The sequence below is a fragment of the Lagenorhynchus albirostris genome, chromosome 7 (genome assembly GCF_949774975.1).
Source record: "Lagenorhynchus albirostris chromosome 7, mLagAlb1.1, whole genome shotgun sequence".
Taxonomy (NCBI): Eukaryota; Metazoa; Chordata; class Mammalia; order Artiodactyla; family Delphinidae; genus Lagenorhynchus; species Lagenorhynchus albirostris.
The window spans coordinates 82679150-82701531 of NC_083101.1; the positions used below are offsets into that span (position 1 = coordinate 82679150).

Below are 22382 nucleotides of genomic sequence, written 5' to 3' on the forward strand. Positions count from 1 at the left end.
AAAAGCGAACCTGTGGGGCCATCTGGATCTGTCTCTTCCTCTTCCGGATCCTCTCCTTTGGGCAGAGAATAATGTCTGAATATTGTTTGACATTGATTGACAGGGGTTCAAACTGTACAACCAGTCTCCGGAGTCAGATCTGTGGTTAGTAGGGCCTGAAGCTCAGATAATTCAGGGGCTTTCTTGAAGAAAAATAGTACAAAATCACAATTAGAAAATTAGTGATCAAAAGGAATGCTTAGAATTGGAAAAGAAGTCAAACTACACATTTTACGAAGCAGACAAATACCAGAAATTTCACAGACTGCAGAAAACAACATAATAGACTCGATTTTGTGCCTGACAAATCTCTAAGGTACTTTTATCCCCTTCTGTTTTTGGCTGGATAAGAGAGGACATGTAAAGGACATGTAGCAAAGTAAAGGACATGTAGCAAAGTAAAGGACATGTAGCAAAGTCACCAGATTTATTAAAATAAAGAAGCTGTGTGTCTCAAGCTTGCTCCATTGTCTGCACCAACTGTATTTTCCTTTAAAATGCCATCCGGCTTCTTTCCTTTTGTTTCCTGTATTAGTGTCCTGATTCTCCTAATCACCTTTATCTTTTCTATTGGGTTGGCCCAAAAGTTCTTTCGGGGTTTTCCGTAACTTTTTGGCCAACCAATATTTTCATTTTCCTTTACCTTTTATTGGCTGTTGTGAATCTTTTCCCCTTATCTTCCTGATTTTGATCATCAGAGGTTTTAGTTTCCATCATCTTCTAAAAGCAAGAGAGTTTTTTTTTTTTTTTTGACACTTTAAAGCCTGCTAAGTTTTGATTTACATTATCGGCTTCCACCAGGATATTTCCCTCCTGTCATATTTATTTTGGTAGGATCAGTAACTCTGAAGACAATATATAAAATTAATATGAAAATAAGGTCCATATGAGCAATTCAGATACATTTTGAAATTCCCACCACGTTGAATCATGTTATATAGTCGGGTAATCAAATTACACTTATAACTGCACCTGTTGACCGATTGATGACTATGTATAGGAGTTTTGTCACTGGAGCACTGTTTTCTTTTTCTTCCAGGCCATTTCTGAGCATTGGTGGCAATTTCGCATGCCATCTCATCAGACATTGTTAGACTTTGTCAGGAAAGGATGTGTCAGATATGCTAAGCCCCAATCTGACACCTTGGGGTGCATGAAACATCACACAGCAACTGTTTGTATTACTGTTTGTACCCTATATACACAGGAATTCTGATACATTCCATTTTGCATAATTTCCAACAAAGATGAAAAAATTGTATGATAGGTTTATTGTTGTATCAGCTGTATTGAGTATTCTTTTTTTTTTTTTTTTTGGTGGTACGCGGGCCTCTCACTGTTGTGGCCTCTCCAGTTGCGGAGCACAGGCTCCGGATGCGCAGGCTCAGCGGCCATGGCTCAATGGGCCCAGCCGCCCCGCGGCATGTGGGATCTTCCCGGACCGGGGCACGAACCCGTGTCCCCTGCATCGGCAGGCGGACTCTCAACCACTGCGCCACCAGGGAAGCCCTTGAGTATTCTTAATAAGAGGAATGTTGACCAGGGGTCCTCTGCTTACAATATTACAATATTCCTCTGAGGATTAGAAGAATTTCACACAGACTGGCTTATGGCTGCACACAATTCAGTCCTTGCTTTTCCTCCATTATCCTCATCCTTGCAGTAGCAAGTGCCATAGGGCCCTTTTGTTTCCTGATGCAAGTCTCTGGCCTGGGGTCTTCATGCCATGATATTTGATGTTGGCACAGTGGGCAGCAGGAGTATTTCTGGAAGCCATCCCTACAAAGGGATGGCTAAACCACACACAGATGTGACTGTGGAATGTGTAAACATGTCCCAAGCTAAACTCAAGCTACGTGCATCACCAACTCTCCTTCAACTGCATCCTGAAATACCTGTGGCCACTCCAGAATCACCCTACATGAAGGGAAGTGTGATAGAGGAAAAGACAGTGGAAAGAGCAGTGGAATAGACCAATTAAGGTTAAAAATCTTATTTTTGCAAACTTTACATAACACATGACCATGTGAACACATTGTTGGAGCTCTTGCCAGGTCCTTGGAAAGGTCGAGGGTGTGAGGGCCCCCAGAAAATCTGTGAGATTTTTCTGTAAACCTAAAACTGCTCTAAAAAAATAAAGCCTATTAGGGAATTCCCTGGTTGTCCAGTGGTTAGGACTCCACGCTCTCACTGCCCAGGGCCCGGGTTCAATCCCTGGTCAGGGAACTAAAATCCCACAAGCTGCACAGCGCAGCCAACAAATAAAAATAAAAAAGTCTATTAAAAAAATCACATCTCATGCATTGTAAGAAGAGTAAATGGGGTGGGAGACATCATCGTGGCCACTTTTGGAAAACATAATCTTCCTCACTGGGGTCCTCTATGTTCCAGGCCATCCAGTCTCCGAACAGAGTCTCAGAATTTGTCCTGTCCTGCAGCCCTGCTCCAGTCGTAGACCTGAAGGAAGAAGGGCTGTGTTCCATGGGATTGAGGTCCTCTCGCTTCCAAATTCTCATCCAAAGACCACAACTGCATCCTGAACCCTATGAGGGTGAATAAGTGCATGCTCAGAGTTCTCTTTCTAGTATAATTTTCAAAGGAATCCAGGAAACTGGGACATTTAACCAGGGATTTCTGTGGAAAGGGGCAGTTTTGGCTAAAGAAAGAAGTCAAAGAGTACTGGATTGGGAATCCAGCTCCATCACCACTAGTTGGGTGGTCTCGAGAAAGTTACTTGACCACTTTGGATCCCGGTTTCTCAGACTAGAAAGTATATATCCATGCTTATAATAATATTAGCAAATAATGATGTAGCACTGGCTATGTGCCAGACACTGTTCTAAGCACTTTCAGTTTACTTAATCATTTAATAATATATATCATTCATGGTTGTCAGGTTGATTAGCCCTAAGCCGAGTACCTTATTGTTCCTGGCTTATTGTACGCTCAAAGAAAAATTTCCACTTCCAGCAGCACTTGCCCAGGAGATATCAAAATGGAATGCCATGCCTCATCATAGCTGGCTCTGACCTGCTGAAAGCTGATAAATGACCACGAGCCTTCAGTGGCCTGGGGGACACCAGACCCTCTCTGGGCCTAACTGAAGACTTTCCTGACCAGTAAACGATGGGGCTGTTTTAACCAACCGGGTACAGACCTATGGCCTCCTTTGAAGAGTTCTCAATCCTTAATTAGCATAACCTCCATGAAACCTTGTTCATTACACTTAAAAATTCCTGACTTTTCCCCCTTTGTTAACTTACCCTCTAGTGGTTATTTCCTTGCCTGGCAACTTTTCCCCCAGGCACTGATCATCTTTGTTTTCTCCTTTGATATGTAGGAAGTCAATTAAAAGAAGGCTTTTTAAAAATTAACTTTACATGCTATTTACATATGAGTGTCTCTGTTTGGTAAGGTGAGGGATGGTGTTTGTCGGGTTGGCAATTCCCTTCTCTATGCCTCAGTACCCTGTGACCACCCTCGTGTTGCCAAACAAAAGTAGAACAGTGGTGAACCAGGTTGCTGGGAACTTATAGGGTCTTGGGGGAGCCTATTTAAGGAAAAGACTTTTTTTTTAACTTCAGCGAATTTTTATTTTTGAACAACAAATATTTATTTAAAGTGAGAAAACAGAATCCAACAAATTACAAACTCAAAACAAGTGAGAAATTACAGTCTCCTGGGTGAAATGTGTATGAAGTGTTACCTTTTCATATTATGAGCCTCCAAAGGAGCTTATGTAAGTGCAGGACCCTGAAACTTAAGCTTTATCAGCTTTGTGGTAAATCCCACTCTGATGACCACAGGCAGCTTCCCCACCTCTCAACCCCCCTCCCTCAGGAGTTCAATGCTTCCAGCTTTCTTTCCGCTTCCAGTTAGGAACACAAGGTTTTGTGAATTGGGGTTCGTGAGTTGCTTACGTATGTAGATGAGTCATTGGTTAGAACCTAGCCCTTTCCCTGCGGATTAGCCCCCTCTTTGGAAATTAACTTCTCTGAGCTTTGCTTTCTTCTTTATAATTGTAATCAGAGGACTTGCAGGCTTGCCACCTGTAATTCTTCTGTAAGAGGGATCAAGTGTTGTGAGTGAAGGAGTTTTACGTTTCATAGCCCCAAATCCAGGAAAACTCCTGCGATTTTTGGTGTTGAGGTCCTAGAGGGCTCTACCCTAAGGAAATCCAATCTACAGCCCTCTCTCTAAAAAGCAAAGTAACCAATGAGTAATTTAACATATGGAAATTTAGGGTCTGCGCCTACAGACAAGTAATAATGAGTGGTTTTAAGAGATAATAAATAGCGTTTCCTCCTGGTTGATAGGAGGAGTCTCTTTGATGGCTCTTCACAGGATGCTTCCAGATACCTACCTGAGGGCAGAGTCCGTGCCTCCCATTGTCTAGCATTTTAAAGGGCCCGTAGCCACTCCCTAAATGTTTGATGAATAAACACATATATTAAAAAACAGTCCCGTTTTATAGAAGTGGTATCTAAAAACCATCTACACCCACCTTATTTTCTATTCTTCCCTTCCTTAAATACAAACAGCTTCTTCCTATTCTAGGATCTGGGATCTGGCCCTTGGGACCATCAAATGACTCCTCACTGGCAATTAAGCCCCTTTATTAAGGAAAAGCAAGCGAATAAAGGCTTTGTGTTTTCTGGTTTGCAAAAGCAGGCTGGCCCCAGGGTGGCGTTGGATTTCAGGGCCTAAAGAGGACCAGAGCTCAGGCCTGAGTGGCAAGGCCTGAAGAGTCCAAACCTGGCTCCTGAGGGGGCAGGATCTGGGGGCACTGCCGGTGTTGTGCAGTGGGCTGGGCCGGGGAGACTGCGTGCTTGGGAAGCCCATCCCTGGAAGAACAATGAGGGTGGTCACACGGCAGACCCACTAGCTCTCTGCACGGAGCAAGGGCAGCCCAGGAAGCTGATGCTGAGAGATTCCCCGCCCGCCTCTGGATTCTGTAAGCCCCTGATGATGGGAGGGAAGGGAAGCGCAGCTGGATTGGAAACGGGACTGACATTGGCCTTCCCACCAGGTCAGGAGAGTGGATACCTGAGAAAGATGGCATTTGAAAGAGGCAGTCAAAGGCTTGTGACACCACTCACATCCCTCCTGTGTGGAGCACGGGGACAGAGGGACAAGGTGAGCACTTCCTACTTAATCAGGGGAGGCTAGTTGGAAGCTGCCTTGTAGTTTGGCACACTACAGCTTGGAAAGCAATCTCAGAGGTGGTGGAGGAGTCTGGTTGGTGGCGAGTTGGAGCATCGGACACCCCTGGGGGGTATCATGGGCAAGAGGGATGGAGGTAGAGTGCGGGGGCCGGTGTGGGGGGGAGTTAAACCCTTGGGCAGACGCTTGAGTTTCGTCCAGGACTCAGGGAGAGGTTCTGGTTCATGCCTGTGGGAATGCGGAGGCTGTGGAAAACAGGTTAGGGAGCTGGGCACAGCCTCCAGGAAGCACCAGGTTATTTAGGGGTGCGTAATTATAATTTATGCCATAAAACATCCCGTGTGGCTTTATGCCATGGGAGCTGATGCTGCTCTATTCTGGCACTTTCAGTGCCTTTTGGGGGTTCCTCCGAGCCTATGCTCTTCTTGGGAGCCTTCAGGTCATCACTGAAGACCCCTGGGAAAAGCTTTGCCTGAAGGTACCAGAGGATCTCCTTCAGGCTCAGTTCCGCCATCTTTCAGACCTTTATCCAGGGGGCTCTGGCATCAGTGCTCTTGGGTATTGGACCAGACATTCTAGGGACAGTTAAGCCACGTCCCTCCATTCCAGGCAGTCTCAAGGCCCTGAAGACACCCCAGATACCAGGGCCATTCTCAAAGTTTCTCCCACACTTGGACCAGGTGGTTGTGTGGTGATTTAGAGAACATACCAGGATGCCGCAGAAATCTTCATTTTATTTTTGAACAGGAATTTTTTGAAACACTTGGAGGGCATTCCTTGATGCTGGGAATTCTGTAGCAGACAGACATGTCTTCTCTTGGTTTTCAGAGCAGATTTCCTGCCTTCGTGTGTGCTGTGGGGTGTTGGGCAATCAGGCTGGCTTTGTCACAGACCTTTGCAGCTGTGATTTATGTAACATTTCATTTCAAGAAATGGCATTTCTTTAAGATCCTGCTGTAAACTGAGATGAGGTGATAATGTGTTTTTAAAGTACTTAAAGAGAGATAGGGACTCAAGTGAGGTCACACGTGTTAAACGTTACATGGAGCTGTTGACAGTCTGCATTAAGATTCTTGGCATTTAAATAAATTATGAGTGAGGGAAAAGGGTTCCATCAAGTCACCTTTTGACATGAAACTCCCAGCAGTCCTCTGTGTAACAGCCATGGCTCAGGCTTAGCAAAGGAGAGCCGTGCATTTGTGAGGCCTCTTGGCAGCTTTTCTCAGATTTATCATCTATACACGGGCAGCAGTTTCGGAGGGAAGGGAGTTTTGTCGTCATTTCACTCTCTTCTCTTTCCATCCTGCTTGGGATTCTACATCAGGGAGGGAGGTAGCCCAGTGTTTCTTTCCATTTTATGTTACAACATTTACCATCACACTGAGCAGTCTCTCGGTAATGGAGGGTTTCCAATCCTCAGCCCATGGCCTGGGATTTTGAGTAACATTGTTGAAAGTCTCATACAACAAAACATGTGAAATAAACTCTTTTGGAATGTGTTATGTTAGGTTTGAGTCATTTAGAAAAAACAAATGTTCTTGTATGATACAGGGACATTTTTCCTTTCCATTCTCTTTCTTTAAAAAGAAAAATGTTTTCCTCTTTTAAATTCTTTTCTTTCTAATTAAATTTTTGGATTTATCAAAGTAGCCTATGAATCTAGTTTTAAAATTCAAATACACCGTCTTTTAAAAAATCTCTCCTTTAAACTTTTTTTCTGTGGAAAAGCAGTGTATTTTAATTGAAGAAAATTTAGAAAAATGCAAAAAGGTCTAAAGGAAAAAATGTAAACCTAACGTGCTTCTGATAACATCCAAATGATAACTTCACCTCTAATTTTAAACATAAGAAACATCAAAGCCATAGGCTACATGGTTATGGTTGAACAATTGATTTGCATGATATATTTGTATTAAATAAAAGGGTTTTAATGACTATATATTTTAAACTTCCTAAATGTCTTCACATATTTAATATTCCATATTATACCATATATGCAAAAAAATCATTCATATATCTGAATACTGGAAATCTGGAACAGGTCAGACCCATATATTTGAGTCAATAGTCTTTTTTCATACTTCTTGTTCGTCACCTTATTCTTTTTTATATAATTGAAAAAATAATAGAATTTGGTAACTAATGTATATTTTAAAAGACTAATTAAAAGATTAGGTAGTACTAAAATTTTCCATCCCTTTTTACCCTGTGTCCTACTCCCCAAAGGCAAATACTTAAAAATGTTTTTAACCATTTATTTCGGTATTTGCTGCCATTTAAAGAATATGCTTGTGCTGCCATTTCTGGATTTATTGATTTTAGACATTGTCTCTTTGTTTGGCTGATGAGGATTTAAATTTCTTACACAGTCTCACTCCCCTGCTCCTCATCACACACAGTTTATCCCTTCTTCCTATTTTATTTTGTATCAAAACATAGTTTTACAAAATCGATAAGCAGTGTTTACATTATTATGTCTTAGCTATAGAGCCAAATAGTGTGCTATAATTACGTCCCACCGGATCTGTCCCCCACTGATCAATTTCATTTTCCGGATAGTCAAAAATATCAGATAATTCATTAATTGATTCCTCCCCGTTGCAGATGTTGCTTCCAAAGTCCTCCGTCCTTCAGCTCCAAATTGGACGACGATGCTCAACATCTGCTGACCCGTGAGCATCTAGGGGCTACACTTTGCATCATCCTGAGTTTTTCTATGCCATTTTCCTGGTTGAATTTCTTTTTCCCGGATCCCTTGTCTTCTTTCTTATTTCAGTTCCTACTTTCTCTAGTACTTATGAGCTGTGAGATTTTGAACAAATCACCTAAATTCTCTGAGCCTAATTTCCTCCTTGAAAAAAATGCAGATAATAATAGCACCCACCTCATAAGAGTGTGGTGAGGAGTAAACCAATTAATATATGTAAAGCACCTCCAATAGTACCTGGTATGTATCAGTTATTATTTTGTTAGGACACCTCCTCCATTAACTTCCTTAAAAAGGGTGCATATGAAGTAAATTTTTGAGAACCTGTCTAAAAATAGTATTTAATCCATTTTCTTTGATGGATCATTTGACTGGATAGAGTTATACGTTGAGAATAACTTTCATTTAGAATCTTGAAGGTATTGTGCCTTCTTCCATCTTCAAGCTATGTTAATTTGCTGGCCAATTCTTTGTACAAGTCATTGTTTTTCTCTTAAAGTTCATTTGGAAAGTCAATTTTCATGATTCTTTATTCATTCATTATGCAGAGAATTTTCAAGCTGAAATGTATTACTATTATTGTCATGATTATTCATAATTTCTGCTTCTCCACTTTTTTCATTCTCTTTTAGAACTTCTCTTCATTGGATTTTGGACTTCCTGGGCTGATTCTCTGGAACCCTTATCTTTCCCCTCTTATAGTTCATCTTTTTTTTTTTCTTTCTGGTCCATTTTCATGACTCCATCTTATAACATTTCTGATGAGTTTTATTTTACGTTTTGGTCTTACCAGCAGCTGAGTGCTGCAAAGGCAGCCATTGAGTGGCCTGGGGCATCACTTCTCCCTCAGACTATTTATGACTTGCTTGTTTATGATGGGGATAATCTGTGCAAGATTTGCCTAGTTTCATTTCTTCTGTCACTATTCTTTTGTTTTGCCTTTAAGTTGCAATTATATAAATATTGAAAATCATACGTGTGTTTTACTTAACAGTTGAAGTAATTGTGTAGAATTAATTTCAATGCTAGGACTTGGGAGAATTTCTCCAGAGGGACACCTTAGAAGCAAAATCTGTTAGGATGTGTAGGAGGGTGTAAATACCTGTGGAGAAACTTTTCTGTTCCTTCTAGATTTACCTAATACCTGAGGAGTCAGCCCCAGCTGTCAATGAGCGCTGCTCAGCATCTAGCAACTACACAGGCTTTTTGAAGTGGGTTCCAGAGGAACTTAATATTACCACCCCTTCCATTTACAAAGATGGCTGGCTGGAGAGAGAGGCAGACAGGGGGCAGCAGGATTCTTGGGATAGTAATATTCCTGTTATTGAATCAAACTTGGGTCAGCTCGCCTTGTGCAGTAAAGTCAATCTACTGACATGGGGTTGTGGTGAAGGAAAGTACAGTGTTTATTGCAAGTCCAAGCAAAGAGTATGGGCAGCTAATGTTCAAAAGACCTGAACTCCTCTGAGAGGGCATGCAAAAATTGCTTCTGAGGTTTGAGGGTAACCCTGGGACCTGGCCAGCAGGCCCAGATTGCTCCTGGAATTTGTGGAGTTTTCTCAAGAAGGAAAAGCCCTTAAAGAATTGTGCAGTTGGAGGTGCTGGGTAGACCCTCAGCTCACCCACCCAGTACCCATGGGAGCACAGCAGAGCAGGTAGGAGATTCCACTATGGAAGCTAGGGACTGAGGATGTTGGGTGAAGGACACACACCTGGTCAAGTGGAAGATGTACACACTTCAAGGGGTACAGCACCTACCACTTGGGGTTGTACAGAAAGGAGAGGAAAAGCAATGCTACCATGTTCTGGCTATGAGTGCCTGGTAGCCCTTATTGCCTAAATAAGGACATGCTGGGTAGAAGTCTTCACTGTGGGACCAATCATCCAATAGACAGCACCACCTTTCCATGTGCACCTCTGCACAGGGAGCTGGCAATGGCCAGCGGAAAGGGGACTGTACCCTTCAAATGCACACACACACACACATCAATAAAAGCTGTGCTGGAACAGAGAATAGAGGGTGTGAGAAGGTGGGTCTAGCATTCCCTTCTTTACTTCAAGCATCTTCAAACAAACCTCTGGGCTGAGACTTTGAACTGAGCACTAATAATTATGCTTCCTGAGTTTCACTGAGTGTTAACTAGAGAAAGAGATTAAGTTCAAACTGGATTTAATCATTACTGGATGATTGAGTTTAACAGATTGAGCTAGATTTAGTCTTCCTGATGCCCGTCAAAGAACAGTGAAACCAGCTTCACATTTGTTTCACTGAACTGAGACTCTTCAACCAAACTTGTTGCACAGAGAATAGAATACCTGAAGGAATATTCAGCAAACTGTTGACACTGGTTATTTATGGGGATGTGTGTGGAGAATTACAGGACACATAACGTTTTCTACATTATGGATTATTATAATGATTTATTTTTATAATTATAGTGCTATTTTTATAATTATAAAATGACAACAAAGTATAATTAAAAAACTCAAAAGTTGATTAGCTTACAACCAACTAGTTTGATGTGTCGGCTGTACTTGCTGTGGGAGCCATTGCCCATGAAGAAGACTGGGAAAGTCCAGCGGGGCGGGACGTGAAGACCAGTGCAAACCCATTACCTTCATGAGCAAATTGATTGGAGGCACTGGTTGATGATGGGTGAGCAGCTTCATATTCACACAGTACACATGAGCAGGACAAACATTTAATGCATCGTCCAAACCAGGGCATTTTGAGAGTGAGTGGGAACACTGATACTAATTCTGCTGGGACCTCAGTGTAAACCAGGACTGCCACTGGCAAACAGGGGCATATGGTCACCCTGAGCATAGGGTATATGCCATGTGGCTGTGTTCTAGGAGTGGAGGTCACCTCAGGGCTGTACCCCTGTGCCCTAGAGAGGGTCTGGGCACCCTAAAGTGGTCCATGTAGTGAATCTTGGTGATTAAAAAGCCCTAGACTAGCAATGTCTGATAGAAATGTAATGCGACAGCCACATAAGCAATTACAATATTTTCTAGTAGACCCATTAAAAAAGTAAAAAAGAAACTGGTGAAATTAATCTTAATAATATATTGTATTTCATCCAACATATCCATGTGGTAGGCAGAGTAATGGCCTCCAAAGATGTCCACATTCTAATTTTGCCACCTGTGGTATGTTACCCTATAGGACACAAGGGATTTAGCAGATGTGATTAAGTTAAGGGCCTTGAGATGGGGAGATAAATCTGGATTATTTTGGATTATCTGGGCCTGTTCTAATCACATGGATTGTTAAAAGCTGAAATTCTTTTCTGGCTGCGGTCAGGGAAGAACGGTTAGACAGATGGAATAGTGCAAGCTTTGAAGATGGAGGAAGGGGGCCATGAGTCAAGGACTGTGGGTAGCCTCCAGAAACTGGAAAAAGTAAGAAAACAGATTCTCTCCTACAGCCTACAGAGGAACACACCTGCATTTTATTTTATTTATTTATTTTTGCGGTACGCGGGCCTCTCACTGTTGTGGCCTCTCCCGTTGCGGAGCACAGGCTCCGGAAGCGCAGGCTCAGCGGCCACGGCTCACGGGCCAGGCCGCTCCATGGCATGTAGGATCCTCCCGGACTGGGGCACGAACCCTCGTCCCCTGCAACGGCAGGCAGACTCTCAACCACTGCGCCACCAGGGAAGCCCAGGAGTACACCTGCATTTTAGTTCAGTGAGACCCATTTTGGATTTCTGACCTCCATGACTGTAATCTAAAAAATCGGTGTTAAACCACGAAATTTGGTAGTGATTTATTACACTAGCAATAAGAATCTAGTATAATCCAGCATATTTTCATTTCAAAATTCGATCATATAAAAAGTAACAAGATATTTTGCATTCTTTATTTCATGCTAAGTATTCAAAGTCTCACGTGTATTTTATACTTTAAAGCACAGCTCAGATCTCAATTCAGGCTCTCCTCATTTCAAGCGCTAATGGCCACACATGACTAGCGGCTACCATACCGAAAAGCACAGTTCTAGACCCTTACCTCCAGGATTCTGAAATCTAAGCATCCTTCTAGGGTAGCCCCATTTCTAGCCGGTGGCAGTTTACGTGTGTGTGTGTGTGTGTGTGTGTGTGTTACCTCCGTGAGCATTTAGGCTGTGCCTGTGGGCAGCGGGGCAGGGCAGGCAGCCTTGGCAGACATCCCAGATACCCCGGGGGGAGAAAAAGGGACAGGTTTTACAGGTCCTAGTTGTCCTCCCAGCAGGAACCAGCTTGCAAACTGATCTCCTGCTAAAGATCCTTTATCACTGCTCCCAGCCCTGCCAGCCTTGGCCAGCAGCTATTGCCGGGGTCTCCACAGAGGCCAGCGTTGACTCACAGAGGGTCCGCATTCCATACTTTTTTTTTTTAAACATCTTTATTGGAGTCTAATTGCTTTACAATGGTGTGTTAGTTTCTGCTGTATAACAAAGTGAATCAGCTATACATATACAAATACGCATTCCATAATTTTTAATCAAAAATGTTTTATTCTAGCTTTGTTGAGTTATAATTGACGTATAACATTGTGTAAGTTTAAGGCGCACAATGATCTGATAGACTCATGTGTTGTGAAATGTTTACCACAATAAGGTTACTTACCGCATGTTTCATCTCACCCTTTTATTGTTGTTGCTGTTGTTATGGTGAGAACATTAATGCTCTACTCTCATAGCAACTTTTCAAGCGTACAGTACAGCAGTGTTAACTCCAGTCCCATATTCCATTTTGATCTGCTTTCACGTGCACCTGCATTGGAGCAGACAGAGATGGTTGCCAGGAGGCTCTGATTGAAGATATGTCAGTGCACATTCATGCAAAGGGGAGCGCAAGCATTCAGATCGTTCCTCCTGGCCTCTTCTAAAGCATGATCCACAGTGAGCAGGTCACACAAGGAATGGGCCAGCCTGGCTGCAGGACTAGGCAGCTACTCTCTTTAATTTGTTGGCATAGCCTGTCAGTAAAACCGGCAGAGAGCAGTAGGCGCTGTATTCCTAACTCCCCATGTAATGGCTCTTTATAATAGTAGATGTGCAAAAAGGTCTCAAGGGACATATTGCACTTGCTGCTGTCGCAAAGCAAGCAGAAAAAAACCCTCCTTCCCTGAAAAAGTACATGTTATTATCGCCTCTGATTACATTTCCTGGAGAAATGACCCATCACCTGGGCAAATAATCCTAACGTCCCTCTGCTTCTTCTGGGTCCCTGCTTCTGATTGTAATTCATTTCTCTCTGGCACATGTTGTTTGTATTTCTGATTAGACTCAGGTGAAGAATAGGGGGGGAGCTGAATTTATGGCTACAATTTGCTCATGTAATCTATGCTGTTGGTGATTCTGAAGTTCATGCAGAGGAACTGGCCTTCTAATTAAGGATTTTCACATGATCCTGTGATATGCGGATGGACAGTCAGCCCCTCAGTTGGGGGAACCTGTATCTGAGGGGGGTGGTGGTGTGGTGGGGGATGGAACTGTTATGACTAGAAAAAATGATTCATTTCATAGTTATGGTCTAGATAGGAAAGTTGCAACCCATGGCAAGCCTACAAAGTGCTATACACACAAATAAAAATTATTCATTGAACTGGATATGGGAAATTTTGCCAGGAAAAGTCTAGTCTTAATAGCACTGTGTTCTTAGTCTTAACCTGCCAACAGATTATAGCTCTGTCTCCCTTCAGTTTTAAGTGTGTGTGCGTGCGTGTGTGTGTGCATGTGTGTGTGGTGGAACATGATGATAGAGATGTAGCAGTGTTCTCAAGAGGATAAAGGTGTGAGAGCATGGAGCATTCTAGCTCTACATTTTTTCTCATCCTTCCAACTCAAGGAGAATTTATAGGTTCAATGGTGGTAAAATCCACGGCTGAAAGCTCTAGTCCTTTTCTAACATTAGTGGGTTGCTGCAAGGCAAGGTATGAGCCGACACTGGATGTCGTGTTCTGAGGTATAGTGTATGAGGCTCCTGGCTGAACTGCAGGGCTGAGGGATCCTTGCAGAGAAGAGCTTAGTAGACTTTCTTCCCACCTCTTTGGGCAAATGCCCAGGGCCACCATGTTACTACATGCTTGGGGCAGCTTGGGACTACTTGCAAATCTGCTTGCAGTTCACTCCTTTGCCAGGGATACCTCAAGATCTTACTTGTAACCAAGTCATTGTACTTGGCATTCAAAGCCCTTCAGGATTGGCCATAACTCTCTTCTATAAGCTCGACTGGATTGCTTCTATGCCCCTTCCTGCACCCTGTGCTCCAAGCCCGTTAAATGACTCCTTCTTCCCCACACAGGTCCTCACACTTACCCACACAGTGCCGTTGCTTCCGCCTATTGTGTTTCAGAATGCCTCCTCTTTTTTACCTCCATGTGCCCAAATACTACACATTCTTTCAGACTTAATGCCTATGTCACCTCTCCATAAAGCCATGCCCCATCCCTCTCCAGCTCAAAGTTACTCTTCCTCTTCTGAACCCTGTTCCTTTTTCATGACAAATCTCTCACTCCCTTTGAGTAGATACTTATGTTCATGTCTCAGTTTTTCCTGCTAGACTGTAAGTTTCTTGAGGGTAGGGCCCAAGTGAAATTTATCTGCCCCTGAATGACAGCCTACACATAGCAGGTCACTGTTTGCTGGGTAAATGAATGAACACAGCATTGATCAAAAGCCATTGAGATGAGCTCTCTTGGAGCAGTGTTTGTCAAAGTAAGTTCCAAGGACCATTTACTTGAGGTGGCGACAGGAGTTTGTTGAAAAATGCAGATTCATGGACCCCACTAAGACCTACTGAATCAGAGTCTGTGGGAGGTGATGCCTGGGAATCTGAGTTTTAAGTAAGATCTTTGAGAAGTCTGATCTTTGAGAGCCTCTAGGGAGTTACAAGGTATGTTCAGCCTGGTTGGGTCTAGGTTCCCTAAAATAAGGATCTAGAGAGTGAGGACTGGGCAGCTAGTAAAGTTCTATTCCATTCATGTGCCAGAGAGGGCATTTGTATTGGCTTTAAAGCTGGGAAAGGCAAGCTGCAGTGACTTTTGCTTATGATTTGTGGGGAGCCCAGCATCTAAAGCAGGGAATCCTTCTAAGTTGGGGAGAAAAATATATCTCGGGGCAGACAGTTTAATCTGTGTGTGCCTATCAACCAAAGCGTTGTCAACAGTTGGCTCCAGCTTTGGAGAACTGTGTTAGAAAACTCAAAGGTCACTGGTTTAATGAACAGAATTGGGTGTTTACTTATTGGGAAAAAAATTATTTTAAGTGAGTAAAGCCACTGAAGAAAATCAGCCAGACTTTAGACCTCAGGCTGGAGAAGAAACTCAGTTGGGATGCAAAAGAAAACACGATGCACCCAAGTGAATATTTTAAATGCTTATAAAATTTTAATAGGAAATGGGAAATGGATTTCTGTGGACTTCAGTTACTATGGCCAATGGGTAACTAAGGAAATACTCTCCTCTTCCCTACTGATTTTTTCCAGGTGATTTTAACCAAGTATAAAAGCCATCAAGAAAAAATGTAGCACGCCTAGCTACATAGGGAGAAAAGCAAATAAAAAGGCAATTCACTCTTTACATAAAAAGCTTTTTCCTGAAGAAAAGTAGTGTGGTGGTTGCTGTGGTCAAAGAAGGCAAAAAAGGGACAAGTACTTTTAAAACTATGGCATAACGGGGCTGCTGCTAATATTTAGAAAGAGAATTATAGGAGTTGAGCTGCAGAGAGAATGGCTCAAGGTTGTATTTTCAGCTTTTCAACAGGTCAGAGGTAGCTAACGAGGGGCTGCTGGCAGGACGGATGGCACGCTTCCAGCTGAACTGGTTGTCCAAGCTTCTTGTACTAAAAGCAGGGACCAGAGGTGCCTTCTTGGAGTTGAAGCAGCAGGTAGAACAGCCTCTAGGACCCATTTTTCTAAATACTGTGTTCTTCTTTTTCCTTTTAATTTTCAACTTGATGTCCATTAGGAGGAAAATTTACCTGATTGGATCATTTAGTCAGAAGTTATTGAGCTTCCACTTGGCCAAAGGCTGTGTATCTACCAGCCATGCAAGAACCCCCCTTTTAACTCTGAGCACTCAGAAGACCACTGCAGTGGTCCCAGGAGCCCTTTCAGATTTTCTTTCTACATAGTAGGAAAGACAGGAAAACTTATTGGAGCTGCCCCAAGAGTTTCACTTGAACTAGTCTAAATCTATTATATTTGCTTGAGGCCAAATTCTGGTAGTCTGTGTTGGGGGGGCGGGGCGGGGGTTGTGGAATGTGGTATTTATTTTCTCTCCCTCTTACACCCTGGGCTAATTTACCTTATCCAGGTTAATTGCACATTTTTGTTATTATTCTAGAAATAGGCCATTCTGGCAGTCAGACAGAGCCACCTCAGCTCTGAGTCATCACGTGAATGTTTTGCTCAGGGGCACAGAGGTAAACATATTCAGAGCCATCTTCCTTCTGAGGCTTTCCAGTTGTACTTGCTTAAAGGATTGACAAATTCTGGTTTTTCCTGCTGTCTTAAATACTGTGCCACTCTCATCTTGAAAAAGCAAGCAGCAAAGCAGTACAACCTGTACCGTACATGGCTAACAAGAGTACCAGGTCATCCCTGTTCCTGGTGGGGGTGGGTGCCTGACGCTACCTGTACCTGAGAGGGCCCCATTTGATGTCCCCGGTCTAGCAGTGAACTCAGCAACCATGGATCAACAAACAACCTCAGTGCACGGGGTCATTGTCACAAAATTATGGCCCCCACGATGCAGAGTGGGACTAAAGTAGGTAGGTGGGGAGATGGGATCCTATCCTGCCATTGCCTAGTTGCTGTGATGGTACACAGCTCACAGGATTGCAGCTGAAGCAGGTACTTAGATCAGGCTCCTCTGGGGAGGATTAAATCCAGTTCTTGTTTCTGAAGAACTTGCGTGTGTGAGCCTGGCGTTGTAACTTTGACTAATGACTGTTAAAAGAGAAATCAGAGTCCTCGATCTCCTGTAAGAGCTCTTCCGGAAAAAAAATTGCGCGATACCACTGCTGACTTTATCAGTTGTTTAGTCTCACCCAAGTCCCTGGGACTCGTGGGTTTACAGCAAGCTGCATTAATGTCCATCAATTACTTTGGCAAGTGGAGGACACTATGAATGCCCTAATATTCACTTCTTCCAGCTTCGATCACTAATCAAAAGTCTTGGCATTACCTTCCCCACTCACTCTAACCCTGTTCTTAGTCTCAGACTTGTGCAGTCTGTTCTTCCCTATTTGCTTATGGTATGGTTTTGGGATCAGGTTATTAGCTACAAAGGTTTAGAGTCTCAAAAATAATTTGCCAGTGTAACACCCCACAGATTACTTCCCGGTTGGATGAATTAAGTTCTTGTCTCCCTTAATCCAGAGGGCAATCCCAGCAACACTAATGGTAGGCAACTAAGTGTTACCTGTCCCCTGGTGTGGTGCAATATGCAATACATCACAGGTCCTCTGATGGATGCTAGCCAGGAAGTGTTTGTATCTAATCCTTTGGATCTAATTTCCAGTTTACAGGGAATATGGAGATGGGAGAACAAGCTTAATGGCAGATGGCCTAAGGAAGCAACAAGGCAAATAAATCCAAAGGATAGGACTTCAGCTAGATAACTGGCCTGCTGTCTTCAAGGACTCAGTGATGTGTAACAAGAGATGAGTGTCCCAGATTAAAAGAAAATTAAAGAGCATAATAATCTGATATAATGCATGGTCCTGGATTGGATGCTTGGTTAGCTAAACTAGCAGGAATGCATTTTGGGTACAGTGTGGTGGTGGAGGGAGGTAGTTGAAAGGTATTAGCTTAGAATAAAATTTATGTACATGGAAAGATGAATTATTATATATATATGTGATATATATGCATAGAAAGAAAGTGTGGCACAATATAGATATAGGTGTTAATTGTGGTAACCTTGGGGAATAAGAATATGATGTTTTAATTTTCCCATTTTTTCCTTATTGACATTTTCCATTTTTTCCAGCTTTATTGAGGTATAATTGACACATAATATTGTGTAAGTTTAAGATGTACAATGTGATGACTCATACATATATATGTTGCAAAATGATCTAATTCTTTAATAGTGAAAAGATATTGCTTTTGTAATCACAAAAGGTTGTTAAAAAGAAAACAAACCAAGAACTGCATTTTTGGGCAGTGATAATAAAAAGTGTCGGGTAGGGGAAGCCGGGTCAGCCAAGCTGCTTGTGGGCTAACACAAAGGATGTGCAACTACGTCCTGGCCAGCCTGGGGCTTATCAGGAAGTCCCCAGCAGAGATCATAACTCTACAGTCACGTAGCCCCACTTTTCCCATTTTGAGGCGCAGGTGAACAATTTAAAATTTGTCACAATATAATTGAATGTGCCGAGTGACTTCCCACCGACGATGAATTTTGAGTGTTGGGGACTGTTGGGATAGAGGCGCAGGGCGGGAGCCTCATGGGAGGGGCTGGGCTATGACGCCAGCCTGTGTCCGCTGGCCATGCCTTGATCTTGATGGGAAGCATCTCTTCAACTTGCAGTCTTTATAGCTTTGCATATCATCTGGTTAATTCCTCAAGGCCAGCTTTTACCAGTGACACTTTCCCTCGTCAAAGCTTTTCCTGAGAGAATTCTGTAGGAGGCAGATGGATGACACAGTTTTCCACCCAAACAGTAAATGACATATTAGCTGAAATAACATCCAGAAGTTCTCTGCTTTACCTAATGAGTCTTTTCTCCCAGGCAGGTTAATGATATTGAATGACACTTTCTGAATATTCAAATGAAGGGATGGTGGAACAGCTTCTCTAATCCTGTTTTGATGGTAAATACAGGACAAGGAAAAACAAAACTAAAAATGAAGTGAAGAAGAACCAGAGGGTTATATCTCAATAAAACTGGGGCAAAAAATTTACTCTTAAAATGAAGCCAAATACCTAAAAAAAAAAAAAAAAATTACTCTTGCAATAAATTACCATAAAGAAACAGAAAAAGAACGAACCAGAAGGGAAAGATAGCTCACAGAACAATGACTTCAATCATAATTTGCAAGGTCACACCCGCCCTGAGTGAGGGAGGTGGAAAGGCCAAGTGTACACTCCATTCCTTAGTGAAATCAGTTAAGTTAAAATCGGATCATCTGGCCTATCTAGCGGAGTCCCAGGACCTAGAGGGACTAAGTTGGCAAATTGGCTTCCAAATGTGTGGAATATGGATGGCCATTATGTGCAGGCTATGACTTAGGGTGAGACTGATGTTTCTTACAGAATAGCCCTGTTTGTGAAAGGCTGTTTGCTGGTGTGCGTGGCTGGCTTTTTCACCCTCAAGATGTGCAGTTTAAATTAGATAATGAAAAGAAACCTAAGTGCATTAAAAAGTAGAACTATGGAGGGAGAAAACTGATGTTTACCTCTCGGGTTGTTCGGTATCGTTTTCTGGCGATTCAGTGTTGACACTCAGGATCGCCCACCTCAGCACGGTGACATCTCTTAATGCTGTTGAACTCCTTTTAGCCACTGGGCTAAACATTACGACTTCAAATGTATTAGCTTGAATTATATGATTTTTGTAGGTCAAATATGTCTGAATGGCAGCAATTTCATGTAATTTAATCTAATAATTGGCCTTTTCCCTTAGAGGAGCTGAGACATGAGTTGGGAGACAGAAGAGTAACTTACCAGTGGATGCAAAATGATTAAGAACTGGAATTAAGAAGGCTTTATTTTGAAATCAGTAACGTACACATTAGATATAACCCTCTGGTTCTTCTTCACTTCATTTTTAGTTTTGTTTTTCCTTGTCCTGTATTTACCATCAAAACCTTAAAACCTTAAAGTTTTTCCTGACTGCCTCCAATAGGTGATTCTTTTCCTAGATGAGCCATCTGGTCGAATTTATAAACCACAGGGGAAATCGACCCAATGACTATATGCAACTCAGTTTTATCCCAAAATATTATTATCTGCCTTGACCACCCACCTTACTCCCAAGAGCTGACTCTGGAGGTTTTCCAGAAACAAGTCCACCCTCACACAACCAAGATTTACGCCCATGGTAGATATCTGGCAGAACATGGTGAAGCTCTGACGGCAAATCCCAAAGAAGAGTTAACGTTGGAGCCGCTGCAGCAACTCTGGCACAAATATGCAGCTTCCCAAGGTGACTGACTGCTCACTTAGACGTGTAAGCGCTGGTTGTGCTTCTTTTAAAATCAGACCCATTACTTTATAGTCACACCTCCTGAGACAGGCTCAGGGTCTCCGGTGTCCCCGGAGAGGCATTTTGCTCCTTCTGCCTGAATTTTATGTAATCTCGTATCCCAGTGGAGTGGCTGTGACCTGGCAGGTTCTTTTTCAAGTTCTAGAAAGACTCACCCCTGGATCATCTGTTAGGGTTTTAATTTTTGGAGGGTGGGGGGATTACCGTTGTGATCATGATGCTTCTCAGTTTTTGTCTTAACCGCTGCTGAATTTCTAATATGGATCCAGCTGAAGTGCTGGAATCACACAGCATGATACTTGACTGGTACTTTCTCCTCTTGCAAGTAGTTTTTCCATTCTGTGGGGTAAAGACAATCATGACTTTCCTGACACAAGTAAATGAAAGATCTAAAGTAGTCCAAACTATCCTGAAAGTCAGATGACAAAAGTTCAGGTCTCAGTTCTGAACTGACTTTCTGTGTTATCTTAGGCAAGTTAATTAACTTCTGGCAGTACTACTTTCTTCACTGGGAGAATAAGGGCATTAAAGTAAATAATCTCCCAGTTACCATCCAACTCTAAAACAATCCAAGTCTGTGTAAAACCTTGTATATTGTTAAGCTATTAAATTATTCCATAGTCCTTACACATTCACTTTTGTAGAAAGTAAAAGGGAAGGTAGCTCAGAAACAGGTAGGTTAGTAGGAAAATCCAGGTTTTAAAATGTTTATGGTCATTGCATAATATGGAAATAATTTAATTTTAAAGATATTTTCATCTTTATAAGAAAATATTATATAAGAGAGCTCTGAGGATTCTGGAGGATGGCTCCCAACACCTAAAGTTTCTCAATTATTTTATATGTTTGAAAATTGGGATTCATGTAAATAGAAGTAGTCATATATGTTGGAATAAGTTCATGGTCACCTTGAGGTTCCTTTTTGTAGGTGAAGATCGATGAGGTGCCCATTTTACTGTCTGGAATAAGAGCTGAGCATTTAGGCAGAAGCATGGCATTTGCAGAATATTTGTCACTAACTTAGGTTTAGGGCTGATGTTAACTGGATTATTTCATTTGTTGTCTTGGGTGTCAGCGACCTGCCCTGATTTGCTCCAGCGTGAAGTTTGGGCTTGAGCGTCCTTGCTGGTGACATTCTGCCACCTTGTGGCCAGCAGTGGACTTCAGCATTGTGCATTGTCCCCAAAGTGTGCCAGGGCAGAGAAGCAATATGTGACAGGTGTTTCTAGCCTTTGGGATTCCAAGCACAATTCTGTGAGTTCTGTTCATTATTTACAGACTCTTCTATTGATCATCAAATGTTTGTGTTTCATCCCAGCCCTAACAGAGAGTCAGTAATCCTTTAACTCTTCAAGCTTACATCAGCTCACATAGTTGATGGGATGGCAGAAATAAAGAGAGGTTTAAGTTTTGGAAATGTCTGATCTGATCTTAGTTTAGCCCCTAAATAGATTCTTTTTTTTTTCTTTCTTTTTTTTTTTTTTTTTGCGGTACGCGGGCTTCTCACCGCTGCGGCCTCTCCCGCTGCGGAGCACAGGCTCCGGACGCGCAGGCCCAGCAGCCATGGCTGACGGGCCCAGCCGCTCCGCAGCACGTGGGATCTTCCCGGACCGGGGCACGAACCCGTATCCCCTGCATTGGCAGGTGGACTCTCAACCACTGCTCCACCAGGAAAGCCCCTCCCCTAAATAGATTCTCGCTTCAAGGAAGCCCCAAGTCTGGAGTTGAGAGGCCAGGTTCTTCCTGGTTCTGCAGATTAAAAGCTGTTCATCCTTGGGAAGACCAACTCACCCCTCCATGCTCAACCAACAATTACAAGGCTTTACCAGGTTTGCCGCATGTCTGTTACTGCACATCACAACACCAGTCTGTGGTAGGTACTAGTTTTATCCTCATTTTATAGATTTACTGAGGTTCAGAGACATTGAGTAACTTGTCCAAGGTCGATCGGACAAACCTCAGTAACACGAGTCCCCACAGGGAGCCCCTCAGCCTTATGCCTGTGAAATGAAGTAAAAACACCTACTTTAGTATACACAAAGCAGAAATAAGATCAAGTGAGATGATAATGCAGATGAAAGCTTTTTTATTTATATTTATTTATTTATTTTGGCTGTGATGTGCAGCATGCGGGATCCTAGCTACCTGACTAGGGACCAAACCCGTGACCCTGCATTAGGAGTGCAGAGTCTCAACCACAGGACCACCAGGGAAGTCTCCTGGAAGCTTTTTTAAATGAGAAAGATCTACCCAGTTGTTGGCTGGCAT

At 42.7% G+C, this 22382-nt stretch overlaps 1 long non-coding RNA gene across 2 annotated transcripts in view; it reads left to right on the top strand.

Annotated features, from left to right (window-relative positions):
- Positions 1-22382, top strand: part of LOC132523757 (uncharacterized) — a 163447-nt gene that overhangs the window by 109664 nt on the left and 31401 nt on the right. Inside the window, exon 1 of one of the 2 annotated variants that reach the window (XR_009541643.1) lies at positions 16541-16670. The exons of the other annotated variant lie outside the window; for it this stretch is intronic. This is a non-coding gene — a long non-coding RNA (uncharacterized LOC132523757). Of the gene's footprint in view, positions 1-16540; positions 16671-22382 lie in introns of those variants that run through there. 2 annotated transcript variants of the gene reach the window in all.